We start from the raw sequence: 18,465 nt of genomic DNA on the forward strand, positions 1-18,465 counted from the left end.
GTGCCATGCTTTGAGGGAGATGTAAAACAGAGGTCATGGGACCACTTTATGGTCATTAAAGACTCCATGGCATTTTTCATAAGTTACTGAGTGGGATCTTGGATCCCAGTGTGCTGTCTACATTCTAATATGCTTGATTCCTTTTTGCTGACTTAAATATCCCTTGCGATTTCAGTTGCATGTGGCACAGGTGTGTCCAGGAAGCTGACTTGTCACATGGTGCTGACTCTCCTCCTCGCTCACAGTGGAGAGAAACAGAACAGAGGGGAGGGGGAGATGAAATGAGGAGCAAAAGGAAACAGCATGATTGACTTTTTTCCCAAAACGGAGAAAACGCTTATCACCCTGAAAATGCATAAAAACTTTTCTGATAGTACGGTTCACGTGAGTGATGCCACAGGGATATTACAAGACTGCGAATGGGAAGGAGGTGCATGTGCTGTGTTAGGATGTGGTCCATAGATTTGGTTCGAGAAATCCAGGCTTATGGTGGTACTCAGTTCCTGCCCTAATCTGCCATACGATTACTGGGCACTGCTGAACAGTTGCCATCTTCTGTCCTAGAGGTCCCTACCTTTCAGCGGTAGATACAGCATAAACATTTTTAAAGCACTTATAACCTCAAAATGAAAAGACTATAATAAAAGTTGTACATCTTTGTACAGCCCAAGATCAGTGGGATGCCATTTAATTCCTGGTTAGATTTCTGCTCAGAGCCTGACAGGTTAGAAGAGGAACATGCTGTGTACAGAGGCTGCTCACCTGGCTCCATGGTCCTCTGCAGCATGCCTCCTTCCAACTTGCAGAGCTCCGACTACGGCAGTATGGCTGCAGAGTAGCTCCTGTGGGCTCAGGGCGAGAGGGAAGCATGCAGTGTAGCTACTGCTCTCCCTCTCTGTGCCTCACCACGTGGTTCAGCCAGCTTTATCTCTCCTCAACCAGCAAAAAGCAGAGGGGAGCATCGAACCCTATGTCTTTCCTGCTGTATGTGACTGTCAGTGAACTCCTTTGATTTTGTGTGGTGTGCCAGCAAGTGTGTAAATATGTTTATACTTGCCTTTTAAAATGGAGAAGGTCTCTTTGATTACCAGTGAGATTGCTTTGGAATTCTATATGATTGTTGTGTTGTACATGCTTGCAGTACATTTACAAACAAGCCACTTACTGTGACAAAACTAGGTCACTGTTCAGACACTTTCCTGGACAGATGTTTAATTTTCCTAGCCTACCTTTCTTATTTTTTCTCTCTCTCTTCATTAAACTGCATCAAGTCGTGAAATGGTAGGTAGCTGAACTCCCCTTCCTTGCAATAGCTAATTTTTATTGTGGTTCAGTCAGATCATTAAATTTTGGGGACACAAAATGTGTGGTAGTTGTAAATGTGAGAAAAAGGGATATTTTGTCTTTGACTCTCAGTGGGAGGTCAGAGTCTTTTTTGTTCGCAGCTCTGAAACCAGCACAAACTGGGGTGATTAGCTCCCTTTTCTAATGAGTACACAAAGCTGATTGTGTATAAGCCAGTGGGCTCATTGTGAAACCTTGGCCTTCATTTAATCCTTTATGTGAGACCCCTTTTTATACAGAGATAGCAATTTGAATCCAATTTACACTAGCCTGGACATTAAATCTCTTTACACCGGTGATACTACTAATCAATGAAATTGAAATTCAATTGCAGTTAGGAGTCTCTTCCTTTCACTTGCGCCACTCAGCTTCTGCTACATTGCACATTTAAAGAGAGACTAAATCTTTAAGTGGGAAACACTTTGTCTTCTTAATACAAGAATAAACAAGGTTTCATTTCTTGGCAAAACACACGATTCAAAGCACTGTATAACAAACAGGAGATAACTTAAAAGTCCATCAAGAGACATTATGGTAATTTTGCCAAAACGACCGCCTTGCTTTTAATGAGAATTATCTAAATCTGAAGATAAAAGAAAAAAGAGAGAGAGCCTGACATGTAGAGAGACACATGAAACAGTTTCTGCAGAGGCTTCCTTTGCTACACAGATCTATTAACAGTTGAGTTTTCTGGCAAGCGACCTAATAGCAGGGTTGCTTCCTGTCAAGATTTTACCTTGATAGTCGGGACATCTTAAAATGACATTGGGGTGCAGGTAGGGCCAACGACTGACAGATGTTTAAATAGCTTGGTAGGTTTTATATACAGAACTTTTCCACTTCAGAGGACTTAGCAAACATTAACTAATCAACCATCTGTGCACTACAGAACTGTAGTTAAGGAAACATTCCTATTTTACAGAAGGGGACCTGTGGCACAGAAAGATAAAGGCCCAGATTTTTCAAAAGTAACTAGTGATTCTGGCTATCTGTTTTTGAGAATTCAGATTGAGATAGGAGGGGCTTGATTTCATAAAAAGCTGAACGTCCATTCTCTAGAAATCAGGTGGTTGAGGTCTCATGTTGCGTACCTAAAAATTGAGGCATCCAGAATCACTCATCACTTTTGAAAAAATTAGCCCAAAGTGATTTGCCAAAGACCAAGCATACTGTGCCACTCTGAGCTCAGATTAGTATCCAGGAATTCCTGGCCTGTTCAGGCCACTAATCATATTACCTGGAAGCTCTTTTGTCCTATCTCTTATCCTTTTAATGCTACTACATTTCTAAGGTGTAAGAATGGTCTGGAATGTCTGTATCTTACCACTGATTGGTTATCCAGAAATTTGATACTGGGCTACAAACTGAAATTTTGTATATTTTCCCAATGTAACCAATATTGACATGCTTTCAAAAATTATGAGTCAGACCCCCAAACTCATGAGATTTTTACAAAATTAATAAAAGTTGGTTGCTTTTTACTTAGAGTGAACTTGGGTCTCGTTTTCAAGATTTTCTCTGCAACCAAGAGGCTTAGAAAGTTACTATTTTAAAAACAAAAAAACAAACAAAAAAAAAAACCAGAAAACTCTGTTTCCCACTTATTCACACATCTGGGAACTGAGGCTTTAAGAAAAACAACAAATATCATGAGACTCCCAAAAGAAACACGAGAACTGTTGATACTGTGTAGTACTAAACTGAACAGCATTTGCAACTATCTTTACTCCCTCAGTGTCGTCATCTTGGATTTGTTGTTAAGAACATAAGAATGGCCATACTGGGTCAGACTAAAGGTCCATCCAGCCCAGTATCCTGTCTGCTGACAGTGGCCAATGCCAGGTGCCCCAGAGGGAGTGAACCTAACAGGTAACGATCAAGTGATCTCTCTACTGCCATCCATCGCCACACTCTGACAAACAGAGGCTAGGGGACACCATTCCTTACCCATCCTGGCTAATAGCCATTAATGGACTTAACCTCCATGAATTTATCTAGTTCTAATGGCAATGCTATGAGTAATGCTGAAGATCTTATGTTCATATAGAGCTTTCTATTCTGAAGAACGTTAATGCTGAATTGAGCAGAGGTGCAAACTCTACATAGGGCGCACTTCAGGCCCTCAAAGAGAAATCCTTTAAAACAGGGTAGAGTGTGAGAACAGTTTAACCAAATGCTTTAGCACTATGCCACCATTTAGGACAGGAAGTGAAGGAGGACAAGGATGTGGGAATTTCGGAAGCAGAATGTAACCCACTTGGGAATTTGGCCAGGAGTCTGGAATTAACAAGATGAACCGATCCTTAGAATGCCCACCAAACCTACTAGAGGGGTGTGTTTGCGTCCAAAAGATTCACAGTTTTGGAGGGCTTTTGGACCCCCATCTGTCTTTGAGCCACTAGCTGGCATTGGTGGCCCAAAGTGCCACTTTTGCCTGATTAGCCATCGGTGACCTTTCCTTTTGGGGTCGGGCCTTGCTGCTGTAATTGCCAGGGCAATTCTGGATGGCCAGTTCGAAGCTACAGCTGGTAGAGAATGTAGCTGCCTGCTTGTTCAATGTTGTTAGCTGCAGGGAACAAAAATTAGACTTGTTCTTCAACAGCTTACTTTTCATTTCTGGGTGCAGTTCAAGGTGTTGACTTTCAGCTGAAGTTTGCATCCTGGCCCTAAAACACCACCCTTCCCGCCCTGAGTCACTGCAGCAGATGAGATTAGTGAGGCTGCTCAAGATAACAGCCACTAGGTTTACAGTCACTGGGTGCTGGGAGTTCTTATTGGAGGGCCCTTGACTTTGGAATTGACTGCCAGATCTGGTTTGTTGACCTTTAGGGTATGGTGCAAGGTCCATTTGTTAGGCTTTCACCTGGGGGTGGGATTTGTGTTAGTTTTAATTGGGGATTTTCTTGTCTTTTTTTGAGAGATGCAACTGAGCCAATTTTACAATAGAAACACTGTTTGTGTGCTATGGTGCTGTTTGATTTTGCGACCTGTTCTGCTGTATATAAGTTGAACTTGAACACTTTGCAGGGAGCATTCTTTTGTGGAGAGAGGACATTGATCTAATTTGGCAGGAAATAAATGGATGTTTGTGTTATGACACCTACTCAGCTATTTTCTTATGCGTGTCTGCAGGATACATTCTGCCTTGAAATCAGATATCGTGTAACAACGATACATTTTAAACAGGGGATAGTTCTGACCCTTTCGCAACTTTCAAGTGTGAATGTGTTAATATTTCACCCAGCACAGTAGTTCTGATATGATGAACTTTCACTGTGTTTTTGTTGTTTGGCTTTATGTTTAACTTGAGGGTTTATTAGTTATTTAATCCTTTGTAATTTCTGCTGCCTGCTATCCTTACAACGGCCCCAAGACTGCAGAAAAAAAATGCAAACCATTCCTCTGGTTTTATTTTCTGAAAGATCTTTCTTCCTCTCTCCAACCCTCCCTGCACCCAAATCTGGGCCCCAGAGGGAAACAGGAAGTTGCTTCCTCAGACCTGTCAGCTCTTATGCTTTCAAAATGAGCCTAATGATGTTGAGCCCTATATGATTCTTTCACACTTGTCTACTTCAATCTCACACCATGAGACAAGTAGGAGCTGTGAGGAGGAAGGGATGAAAGTCATGCTATGGTAGAAATCTGTAAAACATACACATTTGGTGCAAAGGAAATTTCAGTTAGAAACATAAGTCTGTATGTGTCTTAGCGCTGTGACTGGTTGGTGCTTTCTCCGCACATTAATATATTTTTGGCTTGATGCACAGTAAATTTTGGGGCATAAGGGGGGGAAAAAAAGGGAAGAATTAGGCTAAGTGCTTCTCTCCCACCTCATAATATGCAACTGGAAGTACATAGTGGGGCCTTTGCCTGCGTTTGGTCATAGATGGAGAACTACCACCATGATAGTCCTTATGCAAAGGTTGGTGGCTCTAAGCCTAAATTTTCAAAGAAGTCCACAGATTTCCCTTTGTGAACAGTTCCATTCCCCTCCGACATTGAAGACCATTCTATGTGAATGAAAGAGCCCCGCATCAGGGGTGTAGCAAGACGCTCTGCCCAGCAGTCAGATGCAACCAGCTATATGCCTTATGTCCCATCACATTAAAGATGGAAGAAGAGCTTAACCAATGTAAATAGTAGGGGTCACTGGTGCAGCACCACCTTGCCACTCATGCATGGTATCACATGGTCTTCTCTTGCTCTTTTATGTTGGTTTTACAGCTTATTTGTAAACAGCCCCTTCCCCCATGTCTACCTTCAAGTGAGCTATGGGGGAATTGAGGGAAAAAAGCCACGCCCAGGCAGAAACTACAGGACAATGGATGAAAAATAGAACTCTCGTAAAGAAGGAAAGGAAGGGTTTGAGGTCAAGGCATAGGATTGAATTACCATGGCTATGCCACATTCTCATCATGTGACCTTGAGATTGTGTGATCTCTTGATGCCTCAGTTTACCCTAGTGAAAAATGGGGAAAATAATGCTTAATAGACTTGATGCTATAGAAATGCAAACTGTTGTGGTTATGGCAGAATAAAGACAGCTCTAATTTATACTTGTTTTAGTGTGTGTATGAGTGTATAATATGGCTACTTTGGCTTCTTCTCCTCCTCATACCTCCTACATTTAGATAATTATAATTTGGGATGAAATGAAGGCGATGTCTTCCAAACATGGGGGCAGAAGAGAGAAATACATTACAAAAGCATGGGCATGACTTAAAAAATACCTAGTACTTTTCACATTCAAAAGACTAAAACACAGATCCCGCCCAGAAGACTGGTATGAACTTCTTAAAAAATAAATCCGATCTCCAATAATTAGAGCAGACTGTTGGTCGAGCCTTGCTAACTTTCCCACCCCCAACACTTTATTTACAGAAAAATGGATGGTGCCTTCCTACGTCTCAACAAATATTTAGTAAGAGAGGCAGAAATGAGCTAGCTTGCAGGTATGTGCATCACTGCTCCCTAGCAGATGGAATTAGAACTGCTCAATTGTGTGCCACAGAGACTTCACCACCAAGAGAGACTCCTTTGGCTCAGACATACTTGTAGAATGGGAGGATTTGAGTTCTAGCCCAGATGTAACTGTGAACTGGGGGGCCATGGCATGTAGCATAATGAGAGCCATGCTGTTTCTAACTGGTCATTGGTTTGTTAACCAAACTGCAGTGCATTTGCTGGCACATCATGAAATTTTAACATAAACTATTAAAATGAAACTATTGTTGTTATACACAGTTTTAAAGAGCCAATCACTGCAGTGTGTAGATACCTTTACATACATATGCTTATCATGTTTGGTCCTCTAATTGAAACGTAGCCCTCCGTGCTTTCCTTCTCCTGCATTGTCCCTGATCAGAAGGAGATAACTCTAAGTGGACTCAGAAGAACCAGCCCAGCCACTAGGGAAGCACCAACCTCAAATAATGCTTGCATCATTCAACAATGATCAAGGTAAACTACTGGTTTTTAACATTTAAATTGTAGTAGCAACCCAGGTTGGACCCAGTCATGCTCACAGCATATTTAATAGGCATATTTAATAGGCAGCAGGTTTAAAACAAACAAAAGGAAGTATTTTTTCACACAACACACCATTAACCTGTGGAACTCCTTGCCAGAGGATGTTGTGAAGGCCAAGACTATAATAGGGTTCAAAAAAGAACTAGATAAATTCCTGGAGGATAGGTTCATCAATGACTATTAGCCAGGATGATGCCCCTAACCTATGTTTGCAAGAAGCTGGGAATAGGTGATGATTGATGATTACCTGTTCTGTTCATTCATTCTGAAGCACCTGGCATTGGCCACTGTCGCAAGATAGGATACTGGGCTAGATCCTTGGTCTGACCCAGTATGGCCGTTCTTATGTTCTTACGCTAGGTGCTGTATAAGCATACAGTAAATCATGGTCCCTGCTCCAAAGAGCTTGCTGTATAAATGACAGGATGTAACAGGCAGATGAAACAAGAGCCTCAGAGGCGATGGAGTAAGAAAAATAATTGGTCATGCACGATACTTAATCAGTGCTGTGGTGCGGCATCCTTGCTTTTTTATTTTTAAATAAATCCAGGGCTTGTTCTCTTACTAGCTAATTCATATAATTCAGTCACTCACAATGGCTCTCCCAGTCAAAGTTTGAATCCTCAATGTTCCACTGAATTTAAACCTCTCCAGATATGTGTGCAGCTGCAACACTCCAGGTACTCAGATATTCTCAGTGAATATTTTGCCAGCAAGCGCTGACGTCAAAGCTCTGTTCGGTTAAAAAGCAAATTGAAGCAACGCTTTGTGAATAATTTGAAAAAGTGTCGCCTCTAGCCAGGTTCCCAGTGAATGCTGGCACTTGCTCAGTGGTCAAATGGTTGATTTACTATGTGTTTTTTCCCATTGCTATGCAGCAGGCCTGAGTTGTTGTGGTTTTTTTTATCTCCTTCATTGGATTTGTGAGCTCTCTTTGTGGTTTGCCAAATGAGCGGCATTAAAAATGACATTCTTTGGCTGTAGGTCTAAAGGTTGTGATGGCAAATCAGAATTTCAGCATCGGAAATTGGGCCTTGTAAGAAGCAGACATATAAATCAAGGCTGTGCTGATTAAATGTGCTCTTTCATGAAGCTTTGTTGAGGGGCTAAATGCATTCCACATCTCAACAAAAGTTCCTGAGGGGTCAGAAAACAGTCTGCAGGGAGGGAGGAAAGTGTGTACTTAGAAATGGTGTTAAAATGTGATCTGTCACTTGTGTGGTGAAATTGTATGATACCAACTGAAAAATCCAGTAAGGATAATACCAGTGACCCTGCTGAACCCCCTAATAAGATGACAAGTCTCCTAGCTGTAATCAGGACTGGTAGGTACTTAAGTCAGAGGCAATCAGAGTACTTTATTGTGTTTTAGAACTGGCCTCCTAAGATATTTTACATTTGTATTACAAGTATGTACCACTGCCATTTACAATATGTACACAATTATAACTTGCACTTGAGAAGATCTCATTGTAGGAAGCACTCATTTATGCAGCATAGTGGGTCCATCTGAGTTATGCCTGTCCCCTCATATTAGCCAGACTGTAAATACATGTGTATAAGCCTTGGACACTGCTATGTCCAACCAGCATACAAAGGGCTTGTTTGGAACCTCAATTCTCACCTGCCAGTGTAGCTTGGCAAGGCTGTGAACCTGTTATTCAAGATTGTTTTCTCTCTCACCAGTCCCCTAACTGTGTTTTTCTCCACAATTATAGACAGTCTGCCTGGGTCTACCTATCTCAGTGGCTGCTCTCAATGGCTCTATGGCAGAGGTGGGCAAACTACAGCCCGCAGTTCACATCCAGCCCACAGGACTGTTCTGCCTGGCCCCTGAGCTCCCGGCTGGGGAGGCTAGCCCCCGCCCCCTCCCTTGCTGCCCCCCCTCACCCACAGCCTCAGCTCGCCATGCCGCCAGTGTGGTGGCGTGGCTGGCTCCGGCTGGGCGGCGCGGCTCAGGGGCAGATGAACACAGGGTGCCCTGCACGGGCCCCCCAACAACAGGGGGCCCCAGGGCCGGGCACTCGGGCAGCTCAGCATCAACGCACCCCCTGTGGGGGGGAAGGGCTGCACTGCGGGGGCAGGGGAGCAGGTGGGAGGTACAGATGGCGGGAGCGCGGGGAACATGATTGGAGGACTCAGGAGGCACACCGGGCGGCCGCGCAGCCGGCCGGAGAGAAGCAGCACTTTGAAGGGGAGACCACCACTTCTCTCCGGCTGCGCGGCTGCCCCTGCTCCTCCTGAGTCCTCCACCCATGTTCGCAGGGCCACATTCCAAAAGGGGCTGGGAGGGAGGGGTTGGATAGGGGGTGGGGTCCCGGGGGGGCAGTTAGGGGTAGGGGGTCCTGGGAGGGGACAGGGACAGGGGGTTAGATGGGGTGGGGTCCCAAGGGGCAGTTAGGGGCGGTCAGGGGACAAGGAGTGTGGGGGGGGTTGGATGGTTTGGGAGTTCTGAGGGGGGCAGTCGGGGTGGAAAGTGGGAGAGGGCAGATGGGGGCAGGGGCCAGGCTGTTTGGGGAGGCACAGCCTTCCCTACCCGGCCCTCCATACCAATCCACAACCCTGATGTGGCCCTCAGGCCAAAACGTCTGCCCACCCCTGCTCTATGGTAACAAGTATGACTTTAGAATTTCTAACTAAAATTAAAATTGCTTTACTGCCAGTAATGAATTTAGCCATATTGTTGAGTATAGTATAAAAATGCTAGACTGTCATTCCTCCCTGGTAACTGCAAATAATATTACACTGTAGTTGAGTCCAAGGTTATTGTAACTCTTTAAATCAAGGCAGGTCATAATGACAAGCTTTATTGATCGCATGTATACACATATATATACTACCTGATTAGTATGCACAGTATTGGGCTTAAAACCTAGAATGTAGTCTCTGGTGGCAGCCTCTTTTTTGACTATTCCAAAGCCCTGTTCAGAAATTGGGATGTGATATCCCAAGCGATTACAATGGGTCATCCAGCAGCTGCTTATTTTTCATGTTCATCAGCACGCATTCAGAAGCAAACTTTTAAGATAGCCTTTGCCATTACTTCCCCTAAATATGTAGCATTATATAGGGAATAGGAAAGGCTGCTTGTTTCGAGCCTTCCTTCCATCCTGTTAAGTGTTATCCATTGCCTTTAACAAAACACTCAGCTTTTCCGATAATACAATAGACAGCAAAATGTAGACACCTCTTACTAATTGACATGTGTGGTGTGACCTTGACCTGTGGCCCATTTATCCTCCACATGCTCACAGTTCACAGTTGTCTGTGAACCCTGATAAGTTGGTTCATTATTGATTTTTTTTCCCCCTTTTTGTATGGTTGGTGAAAATCTGATTCATAGCTTGGTGGGACTGGGGAAGGGGTGGGATTGTAAAAGAGAGCACTGTATGTAAGCAGCTAGTGAGATGCAAGGAGTTGCAGTGAAACTGAATGCTGGGAAGAGAGACCTTGATGTCAGCTACCCTGAGGAGCATGTTTCATTAGATTCTGTGTAGCAGCCATGATAAAGCAACTGACTCTGTCATTATGATCATAGTTTACTCTTTCTGCTACAGCTGCATTCTTTGTGTTCTTTCCGAGAATTCAGTTTAAGTTGCAGGCCTCCTTGCTTCATTAAAACTGTTGTCCCTATTTGCCCTGGTTAGTCACTATAAATGAGCTGGTGCCTTTGATAATAACATTGTGCTGATCTATTGTTTGTGATAACAATAATAATAAAGCAAGAGCTGATAAAATATTTGCTCTTATAAATCTCCCCCTGCACATTTTTATCTTTTCTTTATATTTATTTGTGGCTTTCCCCCCTTCTTCTCCACCCCCAATGCGTACCCATTAAAAGTTGGGGGAGGGGGAAGGTTTTTCACTATTGTACATTTGGTGGATTGTAGTATAAAGCATGAAAAAGCTGAACAGGTTAGGCAGAGAAGAACATATGGCATCAGTCCTTTGCACGGTGATACCTCCCTCCTCATGTGCTTGTTTATTGACTAAGGATGAGCCTGAAACAAAACCTCTGATGGGACACCTCCAGACTGTGGGAAGGCTGGGAGCCAAAGCCAAATTGTGTAGCCTTTCTCTTTTTTGCTTCTTAACCAGCCTGAGCTTCATAGTAATGAATTCAGAGTGCTCAATACCTATCACATTCTACTTAACTTTTAAAATAATTTTTGGTGACATCAGTGCTGACCAAAGGTACCAGTCTGGCAGCCAGGAAGAAGACAAACCCCTCTGTTCATAAACCAAGCGCAGCATGGTCCACAGAGGAGTAAGTTTCCGCCCATTCCATCAATATGGCTCAGTCCTGACTTTGAAGGACCCACTCTTGGGAGTGAGAGGGGTGTTCAGTCTCCATGGCTTTTTCAGTCCTCTGCTGAGCCTGCCAACCAGTCAAGGGAGGATGCACTTTCCCTGTGTTTCTGTCCCATATTGGATCTTGTACTGTGCTTATCAGCATGGCTGGCTGGCAGAGGTGAAAGTGGGCTAGTACAGTGAGTGTACCAGTAAGAAGGGGCCAGTACTGGCCCATACACAGCCCACATTAAAGCACACCACGGCAGTGCTTTAATGTCACTGCCCCTTTTGCCACCTCCCCCCCACCCCCGGGCCACTGATGGGGTGTGTGTGTGTGGGGGGGAGGGGGACGGAGGGAGGCAGCTGTCCTGTGGCCGGAAATTTAAAAGGGACCGGGGCTCCCGGCTGCCACTATGGTGGCAGTGGCTGGAGCCCCAGGCCATTTAAATCGCCGCTGAAGCCCTGGGCGGCGTGGACTGGACAGCATGGAAGGGCTGGCTGGGGGAGGCTGACCCCCCCGCCCCACCCCTTCCGCCCAAGGCTAATTTCAAGCCTAAACTTGTTGATGGCCAGTTTATATCCATTTATTCTTGTGTCAACATTGGTGCTTAACTTAAATAACTCCTTTCCCTCCCTGGTATTTATTCCTCTGATGTATTTATAGAGAGCAATTATATCTTCCCTCAGCCTTCGTTTGGTTGGGCTAAACAATCCAAGCTCTCAGAGTATCCTCTTATAAGGTGGGTTTTCCATTCCTTGGATCATTCTAGTAGCTCTTCTCTGCATCTGTTCCAATTTTAATTAATTTTTCTTAAACATGGGAGACCAGAATTGCACACAGTAGTCCAGATGAGGTCTCACCAGTGCCTGTCATGTGTGTGTTCTCTCATCTGCTCTCCAGGAGGAGACATGTGTGAAGTTAAGTGGCTTCTTTGGGTTGGAGTTTGAGGGTTTTTTAAATATAGATGTTGCCGTGTGTTTGCGTTAGGGAAGGTTGTCAAGCTGTCTGTAGTGGCTCAGGAGTATGAATGCCAACCTCAGGGCAGAAGCAGGGAACAAACCCCAAACCGGTTGTGAGTTCTATACTTCGATTTCACCAATCAAGTGTCAAGTGTGAACTCCTCAAGTACTATAACAGCATTAACATGGAGTCACAGACAGTCCCCTGGAGTACTCCAGTCTATCTGGCCACCCAGGTGAGCTTGCCTTTGTGATAGATGGTCCCTTATACCAAAAATCCCAACAATATTCAGGTTACTCCCAGTTCCAAAGGGCCAATGACTTACCACAGGTCGGTTGCACCTTAGGTCCTATACCAAAGACAGCGCTTGTAGTCAATCCTGTAATCAACTAAGTAAAGATTTATTAAGCCCAAAAATCAATAAGAGCATTATTTACCAGCTTAAAGTAGGTAGACATACACAACTGAGTTACAGACTTAGGTCCCAAAGGGTGGTAGAAGCTTCTATAATAATCAAACTCTGTAGGTCCTTTAGGGCTAACCGAGGACAAGGAGCTGGGGATCCCTAGCTTTGCCTAGGGCTTGTCTACACTGGCAAGTTTCTGCGCAGTAAAGCAGCTTTTTGCAGTCAAACTGCAGACGTGTGTACACGCTGTCAAGCCACTTTGTGCGCTGAAACTCCTCAGTTGCAGCGCTGCAAAAAAAACCACCTTGACGAGAGTCACAAGGGTATTTGCGCAGAAGCTCCAGCTCTCTATTGCCAGTGTAGACACTTGATTGCTTTCTGCGCTGTAATTGGCCTCCGGAGCTGTCCCATAATGCCTCAAGTGACTGTTCTGCTCATTGTTTTGAATTCGGCTGCCCTGGAGACATGCGCCCCTCCCCTTTCAAAGCACCGTTTCTGACAGCCCATGTGTGCTGTGCTGATCTGCTCTGGGACACAAAGCAAACCATTAATGTGGCATGCTCATGCTGTTGAACACAGAGGGTGTGTGTGTGTGTGTGAGAGAGAGAGAGAGAGAGAGTGCTGTGCAGAGAGCCCAGGGAGGGAGGCAGGGGCTGATGTTGGGGTTTCCCCCTTCCTGTGCCTCAGGACTGGTTGCTTCCTGCCCATGTCTGAACTTACAAGACAGCATGCTGACACACTCTCTGTCCCCCAAAGCACACTGTCTCTCTCCCCCCCTCCACACACACACACACACACACACACTCTCTCTCTCTCTCTCTCTCTCCCTCCCCTCCCCACTTCAGTTGAAAAGTAGCTGGCAATGTAGTAGGATGCCCCTGGAACAATGAGATTGGGAAACCTGCATCATGTGACACTGTGCCTGCCCCATGAGGTATTGCCAACCCTTCCCAAAGCACCCTGCGGGATAGCTACCACAATGCACTGCTGTCTTTGCCGTTGCAAGAGCCGCTAATGTGGATGCTCTCCAGTGTCACAAGGATCGCAGTGTGGACACGCAACAGCAGTTTAATTCCAGCGTTTTAATAAAAGTGGTATAACTTGAGACGCAGAAACTTGCTAGTGTAAACATACCCTTAGAAATCTTGTCCTCCCAAAGTCCAAGGAGCATAAAGATCCAGTTTCTTCTTCCTGACACGGATTTTTATTCCTTCCCCCAGAGTTCAAGTTGATGAGGGGAGTCCTCATGCATGTCTGCTCTTCAAGGGTGTGTGTGGAGGAACAATTAACAAAGTCCCTGTTCTTTGATGCATCCGAAGAAGTGGGCTGTAGCCCACGAAAGCTTATGCTGAAATAAATTTGTTAGTCTCTAAGGTGCCACAAGTACTCCTGTTCTTTTTGCGGATACAGACTAACATGGCTGCTATTCTGAAACCTGTTCTTTGATGGTTCATAATAGCTCATTTGGTTCAATAGGCCTTCTTGTGTGCAGGACCTAATGCATTCTGTAAGAAGCCTGCCTTTACATTAATTAATGCTTCTTTCTGTTTGGTGAGTTACACAGTTACAGAGGTTTGCAATGAAAACACTTAGGCTTTGTCTACACACCCCGAAAGACAAAAAGTTTTGCCGAGGAAAAGCACCGGTGTGAACAGCACTTTGGCGGCAGGAGCGCTCTCCTGCCGACAAAGATACCGCCACTCGTTGGGGGTGGATGTTTTTTCCCACCGACAAACAGCAGCTACACTGCGTGCCTTTTAGCGGCGTGTCTGTAACGGCACAGCTGTCTCACTGAGAGCTGCATAGCGTAGACAAAGCCTTAATATAACTATATTTATAGCATGGGGTACAGATTATATGAGTGAGATTAATACATGCAAGGCCCTACATGCATTTCATTATCACAAAACACATTTTTGTAAATCTAATACCTACTTTAATAATGCTAACCCAAAAGTATCAGAGGGGTAGCCATGTTAGTCTGAATTTGTAAAAAGCAACAGAGGGTCCTGTGGCACCTTTAAGACTAACGGATGTATTGGGAGCATAAGCTTTTGTGGGTAAGAACCTCACTTCTTGCATCTGAAGAAGTGAGGTTCTTACCCACGAAAGCTTATGCTCCCAATACTTCTGTTAGTCTTAAAGGTGCCACAGGACCCTCTGTTGCTAACCCAAAAGTGAGCCATATGCTTTCACTAACAGATTTTAGTTTCTTATAGATTAAACGGTGTGCAACAGGAGATTTCATATGGGTAGGCACCAGCTTCAGGTGCTCAAATGAGACTGTAGAAATGAACAGTGTCTAAATTCTGTACACACATGCACGCGCACACACAGCAGGCATACAATTAGATACAATTTTAAATTAATACAAATAAACACATTAAAAGAAATTAGCTTAAAACACACTGGGTTGTTTTGGGCTCTACCATTGCTGATGTAGTTCAGAAAGTCTTTTCAAGTTGCGACTCCATCACAATCACAGACAAAATGACAGCTTAATATTTCAGTCCTGTGCTAGGCCTGACTGAGCCGCAGACCTCAGCAAATATTCTGAGAAATTAACGGGTTGATGTGCAGAGCTGTGGGAGATCAGTGCTGAGGAAGGCCACGCGTACGCTTCCATTTCTAAGTAGCATATTTTTCTCTCAGGTGTAGGGCCCTATTGTCTGCTTAATTCCCTTTTCTCTTGAGTAACAAATGGTTCCTTGTGTTTTCTAAATGAAAATGGAATTATATTAATGCTTAGCACTTCATATTTTCATGTTCAAAGCACTTTACAAACATTGTCACGATTAATCCTCACAATTCCTCTGTGGGGTTCTCTCTCTCTCTCGCTCTCTCTCGTGCCTCTTTATTCTATGTGGAACGTAGGGCCTTCATCACTGCCTTCCATCTTTGCTGGTCTTCTGTTGCACTATTAGCTTCTTTCAGTGTCATTTTGATAGCTTTCAATTTATTTTTGCTGTGAATTTGTTATACTTGGTGTGCCTCATTGCCTCTTGGCCTGGAGTGGTCCAGTTCAACGCCTGTGTCGTGTTATTTGGGTCTTTCCTCTATGTATGCGTTAGCCATCTCCATTTTTGTTCCATAATTTCCTGTCCTATCAGTTTCTATTTTGTCCTATTCCAGAATTCTTCATTTGAGTTTTTATTCTGGCCATCTGATACTGAGGATTTGTCTAAGGCAGCTGCTTATGAAAATGGAGTTTAGATAAGTAAGGTCTTAATAAGTCTCCAAGTTTCAGTGCCATATAGTACGACTGACTATTACAGTGGTGTCAAATATTCAAAGTTTAGTCTGAAGGGCAATATTTCTGTGTCTCCAGATTGGCTTTAGAGTTACAAAGACATATCTGGCTTTCACTATTCTGGCATCAATGTCTTCATCTGTTCCACCTAATGTACTTACAGTGCTGCCAGGATATATGAAATATCAGACCTCTTCTGTGTCAGACCAGAAAGTGGTGTTGGTGTTTTTTTGTTATGTGTTGATTCTCATGGTTTTAATTTTCTCTGATTTTCAGTTTTACTAATTGTGCATAGGCCTGGAGATCCTTTGTTTTGGGTTGAATGTCTCTATGGGTATGGGATAGCAAGTTGATGTCATCTGCAAAGTCAAGGTCCTCTGACTTTTGTGTTAATCCATTGTGTGCCCCTTGGTTGTTCTGTGGTCTTTCTCATTACTAGTATAAAGATCATGGGTGACACAAGACATCCCTGTCTGATGCCCGTAGTAACCTCAAATGGCTTAGTCAGTTTGCTGTTATGTATTAGTTGGCACATCATGTTTTCTTAGAGGGTTTGAATGATGTGCACTTTTTATTATCCCTGCTTTACAGATAAGGAAACTGAGGCAGAGAGGTGAAGCGTCAGAAGCAGGTTTAGAACTCTGAAAATCTTGATGCTCCAATCATGTGATCCAATCATTAGACCAAGCCTCTCTTTAATTGAACTGCTAACCAAGCTTTCTGGAGGAAAGAGAGGGTGGGGAAATGCGAAAAATCTAACACAATAAGGTAAAAGGAATTAAAAAGTATACTATATAGATATGTTTTAAAACATATCCTGAATGATGTCAAGGCTGCTTCCCTACTTTGAACTTTAGGGTACAAATGTGGGGGCCTGCATGAAAACTTCTAAGTTTAACTACCAGCTTAGATCTGGTCCGCTGCCACCATCCCAAAGGTAATTCCCTTCCCTGGGTAGCCTTGAGAGAGACTTCACCAATTCCCTGGTGAATACAGATCCAAACCCCTTGGATCTTAAAACAAGGAGAAATTAACCATCCCCCCTCCTTCCTCCCACCAACTCCTGGTGGATCAAGATCCAACCCTCTTGGATCTAAAAACAAGGAAAAATCAATCAGGTTCTTAAAAAGAAGGCTTTTAATTAAAGAAAAAGGTAAAAATCCTCTCTGTAAAATCAGGATGGACAAATAACTTTACAGGGTAATCAAACTTAAAGAGCTCAGAGGACCCCCCCTCTAGCCTTAGGTTCAAAGTACAGCAAACAGAGATAAACACTCTAGCAAAAGGTACATTTACAAGTTGAGAAAACAAAGATAAACTAACACGCCTTGCCTGGCTGTTTACTTACAAGTTTGAAATATGAGAGACTTGTTCAGAAAGATTTGGAGAACCTGGATTGATGTCTGGTCCCTCTCAGTCCCAAGAGCGAACAACTTCCCAAACAAAGAGCACAAACAAAAACCTCCCCCCCACCCCCCGCCCCAAGATTTGAAAGTATCTTGTCCCCTTATTGGTCCTTTGGGTCAGGTGTCAGCCAGGTTATCTGAGCTTCTTAACCCTTTACAGGGAAAAGGATTTTGGAGTCTCTGGCCAGGAGGGATTTTATAGTACTGTACACTGGAGAGCTGTTTTAATTGAACTGCTAACCAAGCTTTTTGGAGGAAAGAGAGGGTGGGGAAATGCCAAAAATCTAACACAATAAGGTAAAAGGAATTAAAAAGTATACTCTATAGATTAATAGAGATGTTTTAAAACGTATCCTGATTATGGTGACACACAGTTATCCCCAGGAATTGTTTTATGTGGAATATTAAATAAATAAACATGATGGTTACTTTTTAAGGCCAATTTTATAATCCCAATCAAATCTTTTGGATATTGCCTTTGTGCTGAATAGCCTCATGACGCTCCTGAAGTTTGTGTTAATCGGCACTCCACAGTCAGTGTATTGTTGCTTCATTAACCTACTTGTTTTTAAGTATCTCTAAATCACAAAGAAGAGAAGTCATGCTGGTAACTGAAAAAGAAACCCTGTTTGTAGCATCTCCCTCCTCTGAATCACATTTCAGGTTAGCAGCTAGTCTCTCTTACCTGTAAAATGTGCAGCGTAACCCAGAAGGAGATTTTAAACATGTACATCTGAAATTGAAGCATTTAGCAGGAAAGGTCCTTCGGGACATTTGGTGATGGAAAACATCTATTCTCTGTGTTATTTCACTGCTTGCAATGCACCCATTTATGGTCTTCTGTTCAAAGGTAGATTTCATTTGTAATTATCTTATATCCTCCTAAATAGCCAAAGAATTACAAGTCAAAAAATTTTTATTAGAGAATTGTTATTGGTATTCTTACAGTATACTATTAAATAATTAATAAGAACTTTTTAACAAGATATAGAAGAGGAGGATAAATTGGAGGGGATCAGACCTGCTTCACAGTGTGCAGTAAGGGACCGTAAAAGCCTAATATTCCTACATCAAATAGAGATTCTCCTTTAGTTCCAATTGAGCTGTGGTGCTCTTTTAGACCAGAAGGGAATGAGTTTTATCTCTGCTTTCAACCACTTCAATGAAGGTATCCATGATGGGTGATACAGTGAGGACTGTGATGGGTGGTACAAGGAACCTGCTAGCCTTTTAAAAATATCTATTATTTATTATTTAATAGTGCTTAACTGGGTTA

The 18,465-nt window shown here is 43.5% G+C and overlaps 1 protein-coding gene and 1 long non-coding RNA gene across 3 annotated transcripts in view; one reads left to right on the plus strand and one right to left on the minus strand.

The window, feature by feature from the left end:
• LOC117882542 overlaps nucleotides 1–998 on the minus strand; it is a 38,990-nt gene extending 37,992 nt beyond the window's left edge. Inside the window, exon 1 of the long non-coding RNA XR_004647037.1 lies at nucleotides 763–998. This is a non-coding gene — a long non-coding RNA (uncharacterized LOC117882542). The remainder of the gene's footprint in view (nucleotides 1–762) is intronic.
• Nucleotides 1–18,465, plus strand: part of NEXMIF (neurite extension and migration factor) — a 231,997-nt gene that overhangs the window by 85,071 nt on the left and 128,461 nt on the right. The gene's annotated exons all lie outside the window — the stretch shown is intronic.

This window comes from Trachemys scripta, chromosome 9 (assembly GCF_013100865.1).
Source record: "Trachemys scripta elegans isolate TJP31775 chromosome 9, CAS_Tse_1.0, whole genome shotgun sequence".
Classification (NCBI taxonomy): domain Eukaryota; kingdom Metazoa; phylum Chordata; order Testudines; family Emydidae; genus Trachemys; species Trachemys scripta.